Below are 10,181 nucleotides of genomic sequence, written 5' to 3'. Positions count from 1 at the left end.
CTTTGGTTGAAGCATGTAGATTTCCTCCTCTAAGTCACCGTGAGGGAATGCCGTATTTACATCCATTTGCTCGAGATTTAGATCATGAGCAGCCACAAGGCTTAAGACAAGCCTAATTGAGTTCATTTTTACAACAGGAGAAAATATTTCATTGAAGTCAATACCTTTCTTTTGAGAAAAACCTTTTACCACAAGCCTAGACTTGTACCTTTTCTTCCCACCTTCTTCTTCCTTTAGCTTGTACACCCATTTGTTTTGAAGTGCCCGCTTACCTTTAGGCAACTCAACCAACTCCCATGTTTGGTTGTGATGTAGTGAGTCCATCTCCACTTGCATGCTCTTCGTCCATTCTTCTTTGGATTCATGTTGCATAGCTTCTTCATATGATTCCGGCTCTCCAAAATCTGAGATCAAGAGATGGTTGAAGGAAGGAACAATCCTTTCTAGAGGTCTACTTGCTCTTGTAGATCTTCGGGGAATAGGTTGAGGCTCCTCATTTGGTTGGCGTTGTTGCACATTGTCACCGTTTGCAGTCCTTGAGTCTTCACCGTCCTCAAGCTCCATGTACTCATCACCTGTTTCTTTTGTTTGTTTTCTTTCCAAGTAATCTTTGTACATATTTTGTTCGTTAAAAATTACATCCCTACTCCTTAAGATTTTACCATCTTCAAGATTCCATAGGCGATACCCAAAGTCTCCTTCTCCATAGCCAATGAAGAAACACTTTTTGGACTTTGCATCTAAATTTGATCTTAGGATTCTATCTATGTGCATGAAAGCCTCACACCCAAACACTTTGAGAAATGCATAATTCACCGGTTTACCTGTCCATGCCTCTTCTAGAACTCCCCCATCCAATGCCGTTGAGGGGGACCGATTGATTAAGTACACAGACGTACTTACAGCTTCCGCCCAAAGCTCAAGCGGTAGGCCTGCATGTAGCCGCATGCTTCGTGCTCATTCCATGATTGTCCTGTTCATCCTTTCCGAAATCCCATTTTGTTGAGGTGTCCTTGGGGTTGTCCTTTGCCTCCGAATGCCATTGCTAGCACAAAAGGTTTCAAAAGCTTGGCTGCAATATTCGCCTCCATTGTCGGATCTGAGGCATTTAACCTTGGTACCTATTTCATTCTCCACAAAGGATTTCCACCTTTGAAATATGAAAAATACATCGGATTTATTCTTCATGACATAAACCCATGTTTTTCTAGTCGCATCGTCTATGAATGTTACATAGTACAATGAGCCACCAAGTGATGGTGTACTTGCAGGACCCCAAACATCAGAATGAACCAACTCAAGTTTTTTATTTTTTCTTTCATTTCCTGATTTTTGAAATTTTACCCTCTTTTGTTTACCATAAACACAATCTTTACAGAACTCTAAGTCCACTTCTTTCAAACCTGGTAGAAGCTTCTTTGTTTGAAGGATTTGCATTCCTTTGGCACTCATATGGCCAAGTCGGTAGTGCCACACCGCACTGTTAACTTCTGTAGTTGTTGCACAAGCTGAAGGTTGCGTGCTAACAGTACACAAGTAAAGTGTACCGACTTTTTCACCCTTGGCAACCACCAAAGATCCCTTTGAGATCTTCCACCGTTTGTTTCCGAATGCAATGTTGTGACCTTCATTATCCAATTGTCCTGTAGAGATCAAATTTTTGCGAAGAGAAGGAACATGCCTAACATCTTTAAGCTTCCATTCATTTCCGTCAGCAGTTTTGACAGAAACTGTACCTTTGCCGAAAATCTCACAAGCTTCATCATCTCCCAAGTATACATACCCAAAATTACCTTTGGTGTAGTCTTGGAAATGTTGCTTGTGTGGTGTCGCATGGAATGAAGCCCCGGAATCTACTATCCAGGAATTTGACACATTGTCTAATGAGAGAATTAGAGCATCTTGCTCTACTTTACCTGCCACATTGGCCTCCGATGTTGTCTTGTTGTCTTGAGACTCTATCTCCTTCTTCTTCTTGGACCAGCAATCCTTCTTGACGTGGCCTTTCTTGCCGCAGTTCCAACATTCAAGAACTGACTTTGTGCGTGACTTGCTCCGCCTTGAGCGATCACGACCTTTTTGGTTTTTGAACCTCTCCTTAAGCCTTCCTCTTGTTTCCACTGATAGTGCAGCACTTGATGATTCTCCCATGCTTCTCCTTCGCATTTCCTCGCTTAGGAGAACACCCACAACATCATCAAACTTAAGAGTATTTGTGCCAGAGATAGAATTACTTACAACCATCACAAGGCTATCCCAACTATCCGCTAGAGATGATAGTATAAGGAGAGCTCGCACTTCGTCATCGAAATTGATTTTCACTGATCGAAGTTGACTTATGTTTGTGTTAAATTCATTTAGGTGTTCTGCAACTGAACCATTCTCTGCCATCTTTAGATTGAACAAGCGCTTCATAAGAAATACCTTATTGGATGCCGATGGTTTCTCGTAGAAGTCATCAAGTGACTTCATCAAGTCTTCCGTGGTCTTCATCTCCGAAACATTGAAGGCCACCGTTGACGCCAAGCTTAACCGGATTGTTCCTAGTGCCTTTCGATCAAGGACAATCCATGCTTTATCTGCCATTGTTGCGGGCTTCTTCGCAAGACCGCCTAATGGCAAATAGAGGTCCTTCTGGTAGAGATAGTCTTCAATTTGCATCTTCCAATGTTGGTAGTTTTTGCCGTTGAACTTCTCCATCTTGAGCTTCCCTTCCTCCGCCATAGCTCCCACTCAATTCAAGGAATTATTTCCTTGAGATAATTTAGCTACGAGCAAATCTTGCTCTGATACCAGTTGTTAGGAAATAAGACGTAGCTAAATAGATAATTGAGATTACTTAATGGAGAGAGACAAATTTATATACACGAGATTATAGAGTAGAGAGAGAGAGAGAGTACACACGATATACGTGGTTCACCCAATGTGGGCTACGTCCACGGGAAAGCAGCTACTCAATGGCTTTAGTACTTCAAAACAAGAAGTAGTTTACAAAGGGATTATACCCTTAATGGAGCTCCCGCCTTGCTTCACTCTCACCACCTCACACTCACCTTGTTGCATCAACTTCACACTATGAAATGTGTGTAGAAATGGCCTCCTTTTATAAGCCAAAAGGGCTGCCCTCTCTTATGAGAGACAGCCATGTGTAGCCGCCCTTGTGCGAATAAGTCCAAATCGGACCCTCCAATCCGCCCATGTGTGGCCTCCCTTCAGAAGACAAGTCCGCTTTTGAATTCGGCCACCGGCCACCGGCCACTGACTTCCGACCACCGGCTATCGGCCATTGACTACCGGCCACCGGCCAACCGACCGGTTGTTTTCCGACCACTTTTCGGCCGCCGGCCGGCCATAATATTCCGGCGAAAAAGAATATTCCGGTGAAGAAAAAGTCTCAGGGGGCCTCCGCCCCCGAGCCTTTAAAGTTGCCCCTGATTCTTGTCTGTGAAAATTTTGGTTTCCGGTGAGTGATTTTCCTTCACGCACGATGGCTTCTCCTCATAATGGGGGCCTTACAAATGTGCGCTTTTACCACAGAAAATTACAAGGGTAAATCAGGCTCCATACTTAACATTGCCTTATGATGGCTATGTAAAAATCAATCCTTGTTCCTTGCAGAACACACACAGCAGTAAGTAATAAGTGCTTGGGTTTCGTTGATAGTCTCCTGCATCTTCTCCGTCATTTTCTTCGTATCCATACACCTTGAGGACGATGAAGCAGTAGACGCAGAAGAAGATGACTTACTTGATTCGTTGAACTCGTATCCAGGTGTGCCTGGCAAGGATAAGCGACAATCCACACTCTCCTTAGAGGAAGAGGTTTACGGCTACAATGAGGAAGCTTCGGAGCTTGGCGATGGGGACTGGACAATAGAAGGTTAGCATCGCGCAGGAGATTTGGGAGAAAAAACTCTTACTCGCCTTATTGTTATACGCGTTCGCACCATAAAAGCTCCAACACTTACCGTTCCTAGAGTTCTGTGCACCGCAAGTGACGTGGCAAACATGCATTGGAGAAGAATTTTGTTGGTCTTTGAAATGATTACTACTGATATTCCATATGACCGTTGGTCCCCCAAAAATTGATATTGGTGTCCATACTTTTATGATTCTATTCTAGACAGGGTTTTATCACACTGATGTTGTTCTGGCTTTTTGATTTTTTCTGGAACTGGTTGTACATGGAAAATACCTAAAATAGCTGATTCCGGATTTGCCTAGTCTTCAGCTCCCAGACCATCAATGCCCATTCCCCTGGCTTCTAAATAATAGAGCTTGATTTTAGCTCCATTATATACCCATGGCAACAATAATCTAGACAGATCTGTCAGTTGTACCGTGCCATTTGAGAACACCCAATCAACTTCAAATGGTCCTGCCCAGGCTATCTTTAAGTTTGGTTTCTCAGGGCCTAATTTGGAATGATATAATAGAACCAGATTGCCTTTTTAAAACTCTCAAACGTTAATTCGTCTGTCATGCTAGTGTTTCCTTCTTCGTGGAACAATTTCTTGTTCCAACATAGCCCTCTGTCTCAGCTCATCTAACTAGGTTAGCTCTTCCAACCTGTTCTTCAGATTGTGATTAAAATCTAAACCATACTCTATAGTTATTTTGAGACTGGGTATAACAAATTTTATAAGGACGACAACTTCAGTGCCATACACCATTCTAAATGGCGTTAACCCCGTAGTGACCTTATAAACTATTCTATATTCCCATAGAGCAGTCTGAAGCTTCAAGTCCCACTGTTTTGGCTTTTTCTGCACAATCTTGGTGAGGATAGTTTTAATGGTCTTGTTGCTGCTTTCGGCCTGGCCATTTCATCTAGGATAATATGGTGTGGATTTTCAATGCTTGATTGAAAGCATATCCATGAGGATATCCATAGTCTCAATTATGAAGTGTGTCCCTTGGTCTGACACAATCTCCATAGGACATCCATAGCGGCATACAATATTCTCAAATAAAAACCTTGCAGTAGATTTTGTTGTATTGTCAGAAAGAGCCTTAGCTTCTACCCACTTGGTTACATAACAGGTAGCCATCAAGATATACCTATTCTTCCTAAGAGTAACCTTCTTGAAAGGTCCCTAAATCCAAACCCCATTTCATGAAAACACCCAGTGGATGTACTGGTGCTAAAGGAGTCATGTCTGTTGCTATGGGTCTACCCATTCTTTGGTATATGTCAGATATCAATGTTTGCCACAATAAACCAACTTGCAAAATCTTCTTGAAAGTAATATCAATAGAAAAGTGTCCACCAAATTCCCCGTTATGTGCTTCTGAAATAACTTGCAGTCTGTCCTCCATAGGTACACATCGACGAAGAATCCCATCGACGCCCAATGTGTAGAGTGAGCCACCAATAATGGTAAACTTTAAACTTTTAATAACCAGATCCTTCTTCTAATTCTGTTTCTAGTCATCTGGGAATCCACCCTGCGAAAGAAACTGATATACTTCATATAATTCAGGATCAATTGATTCCACTGCTTCCAGCTGAAATAATTCAGCATCCACTTGTTTGTCTCTAATGATGCTTCAGAGTAGCCCTCCGTACTCCTAGAGAGAAAATCAGCACCACAGTGGTTTTTGCCAGGTTTTTGGAAAATTCGAAATTCAAATTCCATAAGGAACATCATCCACCTTATTAACCTGCCTTGAATAATAACTTTATTAATCAAGAATAATAGGGCTTGATGATCCATATAGAAATGAAACAATTTTCCTAGCAAATAATAAAGGAATTTTGTAGCACTAAAAACCATCCCTAAAGCCTCTCTTTCAGTAGTTGTATATCCTTGTTTAGCTTGGCTGAATCTGCGACTAGCAAATTATACAGGAAAATCAGTTCTTCCATCTGACCGAGCTAGTATCGCTCTCATTGCCAGCCCGAAGCATCCACATGTACATGGAAGATGACATCCCAATGCGGTTGGCGAAGAACTGGTTTACTGATGATGGCACTCTTTAAGTTCTGAAAACTTTCCTCACAATCAGCAATCCAATTGAACTTGCTGGTTTTCTTTGTAAGCTCATACAATGGTAGTGCTTGAGAAGCAAACTTATGGACAAACCTTCTGTAAAAATTAATATATCCCAAAAAAGAACTTAATTTTGATGCATTCCTAGGTGCCTTGGCCTGTTGGGCAGACTGGATTTTTTCATTGGCCATTTCTATTTCATTTCTGGACACCACATATCCCAGTAGCTATCCTTTCCAGACTAAGAAAATAGATTTGAATGGATTTAGACAAATCCGCTTCTCCTGATAGCGCTTAAAAACAATCTCCAAGAATAGTAAATGCTTTTCCTCTATGGAATATACAATGAAGTCATCCATGAATATGGCGAGAAATTGATGAAGAAATTCACTAAAAAATTTCGTCATACATCTGTGACAAGTTTTCGGTGCATTGCAAAGGCCAAATGGCATTACCAAATACATAAATGCTCTCCACTCTGTGATGAAAGTGGTCCTTTCCCTATCTTCAGGAGAAATTTGTAACTGGCTATAGCCACTATATCCATCCATAAATCTATACATCTCATATCCTGCAATCTCATCAAGTAACATATCTTTGAAGGGTAATGGGAATGGATCCTTAATGGTTTGAGCATTCAGTTTCCTATAATCTACACATACTCTCAGCTTCCCTTCTTAGGAACAGCCACACAAGGAAACAACCAATCACTACTGGCTACTTCCGTAATGAACCCAATTTTCATAAGGTTGTCAATCTCCTCTTTGACCTTCTTAGCATAGGATTCATTCGATAGTGCTGCAGTCGTACTAGCCTGGCATCGGTTTTCAATGGTATTCTGTGTTGATAGACCTTTGGATCCACCCCTTTCAGATCAGTATGCTCCCATGCGAACACATCTTTATAGTGCTAGAACATATGTCATGACCTCTCTTTCATCGTAGGATTCAGATGTTTATTTACCTTAATCATTCTAGGGTTTTCTTTAGACCCTAAATTCCATTCCTCTATCTCCTGATCATCTGGAAGCAACCAGTTAGGCCCTCCGCCCTTTCTCTTGGTTGACTCCTCAGCATAATCCGAGGACGATCCTCTGAGCTCTGAATTATCATTCTGATTTCCAATAGCTACTCCAAAGCATACTGGTTCTGCTAGTGTGCTGAACTCAACCGGTTCTTCTGATCTTCTAGTTAATCTCACTGAACATTCTACTGAATTCAATTCAGTGAACTATTCTGGAAACTGTTTCTTTTGTTTTTCAACTTCATCTTTGTTTATTAAGACTACATTGAGATCTATCTCTGTTAATGGAAAAATATTCATAGCTGCCAATCTTTTCTCAATTTTCTTCACCTTGTACTTCTGACAGAGCTCCTTGGGTCTCAGTTCCTTTCTCCAACTTCTGGTGTTATTCGTTTGAATATGGATTCTGCTATTGGCCCCTTGTATTGTCAGCATAGTCATGAATAGCATGTGCCATTCACAGCCATGGGTGTCCCAGTAGCATCCCATAAGCTCCTTGGACCTCCAGTACTAGGAAATTGGCTTTGAACTTTGCTTTGCTCACTTGTATTTGTATATTCTCTACCATTCCAGTTGCCTGCACCACTCGATGATCCGCCATTCGAACTTTGAAAGGTGCTTGTTTTAGGTTAGTAATTCCCATCCTTTGTTGAAGATGTACTCCCAAAATATTTACCCCTGCTCCTCCATCTAGTATAACACTTGAGAGTGGTTCCCACTGTTTCCTCATTTTGTAGTCCACCTGAATCATTGGCACTTCATCATCTCTGACAGTTGTTAAGTTGACTGATCTAGCCTCCGCCTCAGCCTTCATTTGCTGCCTGATGAATTTTGTTGCTTCAGGTAGAGTTCTTCTAATTTCCTCTAACTCCACAGTGAGTTTCTGAATTTTGTCACAAATCTTGACATGAATTTCCTCTTTCTCATGCTCAGAGTTGTCGTCTGAACTTGAAGAACTGGTATTTTCTTCACAATACCATTCCTTTGGTTCAGTGCTTCCAGCTCCTTTAGCAGTTCCAACTCTTCCATCAACCCTTGTACTACAGCCAACCTGGTCTCAGGCATCCCAGTCTTCGATTGATTTGGTTCTGCTGTCTCACACAACAGGGTAGGTATCTTATGAATGACCCGGGCATCAGAACTCTCTGGTTTCTCTGGCAGTTTCTTGGCAAAATCCGCAGTGATTTTCGCCACTAGTGCTCTTTGCTCCTTCCATTCATCAACCACCTTTTGTTTACCCTTGGCCTTCCATACCTCTCTGCGCTCAGCCCATTTACTACTTTCAGGATTGACTGGTTTTGCTGGTCTGTCGGAAATTTCCTCAATCACAATGGCTTTGCTTCGTGTAACTACTCGTATAGGACTTGGTTGTGGAACCTTCGTCCCGGTATCCGCAGCTTCAGGTGTTTCTGGACAGTGATCCGTGAAATGCCCATACTTAACACATGTATAACAATTCACACTTCGATTCTAAAAATTACCACAACCTTGGCCTTGGCTGGTACCCGCTTGGTATCTACCGCGCCCTGCTCCAGTACCACTTGCACCTGGTTTCTCCTCTTCAGAAACACTCGTAGTCTACTTTTATTGGTTCAGCATTGGTGAATGCTACCACTGATAAATATTTTCCCTTCTTAAAATGATGAATTTGAATACCACAGTTGTTCCATAAATGGTCATAGGCTTTGCAATAAGTACGCTGTGGACATTTGTTTGAAACATGGTCTTTAGATTTACACTTTGAACACCAGGTTTCCATTCTTCTTACCGGCTGTCTGGTTTGGCTAATTTCACCAATTTGCTGAACCATCTCTTCAATCTTCCTAGACCAAGATCCTTTCTTAGTCTTGTCTTTGGTTCTTTCATCTAAACTACTTTCAGAGCTACTGGAGGCTCTACTGGACTCAAAATCTTCAGTAGAAGTACTGCTACTACTGGACCTCCTCTTCTTATGACTCTTTTCCTTCTTAGCTTGTTGTTCAAGCTTCAGGGCCCGCTGCACCAAATCATTGAATTTCTTGGTTGGTACCGGCACCTCCTATTCCCTAAGCTTTTTACTGCGAAACCCATTCAAAAACCATGCTCGCAGCCACTTTTCGGATGGTGGTTCCTACAGTTGTTTAGTTAGCCCCTTGATTTTCTCAACATAGCTTCTGATTGACAATTTTTCTTGCCTTATCTTATCCAACTCACAGAGTATATCCTCATCCCCTCTGTTGTCTAAATATTCTAGTCGGAAAGATTAAAGCAGTTTATTATATGATTTGAGTTGACAAGCCGGGTAATGGTAGTACCATTTCCTTGTTGCCTCCTTTAATGTTTGCGGAAAGTAGTCACCCCAATCATCTTCATCAATATATTTTAACTTAGCATATTGCTCAAAGGCTTGGATATGAACATCTGGGTCCTCCTTCTTCCCCCCTTTGAACATGCGAAAAGATATTTTCAATGAAGATGTGTAATCATGTCTATCAGCCTCATTTCTTCCTCTTCTCACCTTGGAATCCTGACTCTTTTTTGCAGCCTTCTTACAATAGTCCATGTCTGCATCCCAATTAATTTCTGCCTCCATCTCAGTTGTTGTCTCCCCTCTAGCTTTTCTACTGGAACTATGACGACTTCCTTTACTGCCTTTGGCGCCTTTGTCTCCCTGTTTGGTGCGAGAACTCTTGGCCTTGTTTACTTCCCTTTCAGCTCTGCGTCGTCTGGACTGACTGGAATGTTGAGATTCATGTGCCTCATCAGCATGATTGTGCTCCTCCTGAGTCTGAGTGCTAGTTACTTGTTCATCCTTGGGATCAGAGTCTCTTTCTCACTCCTTAGGAATAGGGTCAACACAGTAGGATGGTTTTCGACCACGACTCGACCACGACTGGGTTTGGGTGCCATTACTGTAGGAGCTGAAACTCAAACTAAGAGAGGACTCTGCTGGTCAACGAGCAACATCTCTAGCCACCGTGATCCCCGAAATGGAATTGGAGCTGATCTCTTTAGATAACTGATTCCAGTGTTTAAGTTTACAGCTACTGGTGATTCATTAGTTCAATCAGTAGAACTGGAGGAAAAATAGAAACTGAGCTAGAACAGTTATATGAACTGGAATACATCTATTGAGAATTATACAAGCTGAATGATTGGATTCATATTCAGAGAAAATGGATACAAA

Source organism: Adiantum capillus-veneris, chromosome 20, assembly GCF_014529385.1.
Source record: "Adiantum capillus-veneris isolate H3 chromosome 20, ASM1452938v2, whole genome shotgun sequence".
Classification (NCBI taxonomy): Eukaryota; Viridiplantae; Streptophyta; class Polypodiopsida; order Polypodiales; family Pteridaceae; genus Adiantum; species Adiantum capillus-veneris.
Note: the sequence above shows the minus strand (reverse complement) of the source record.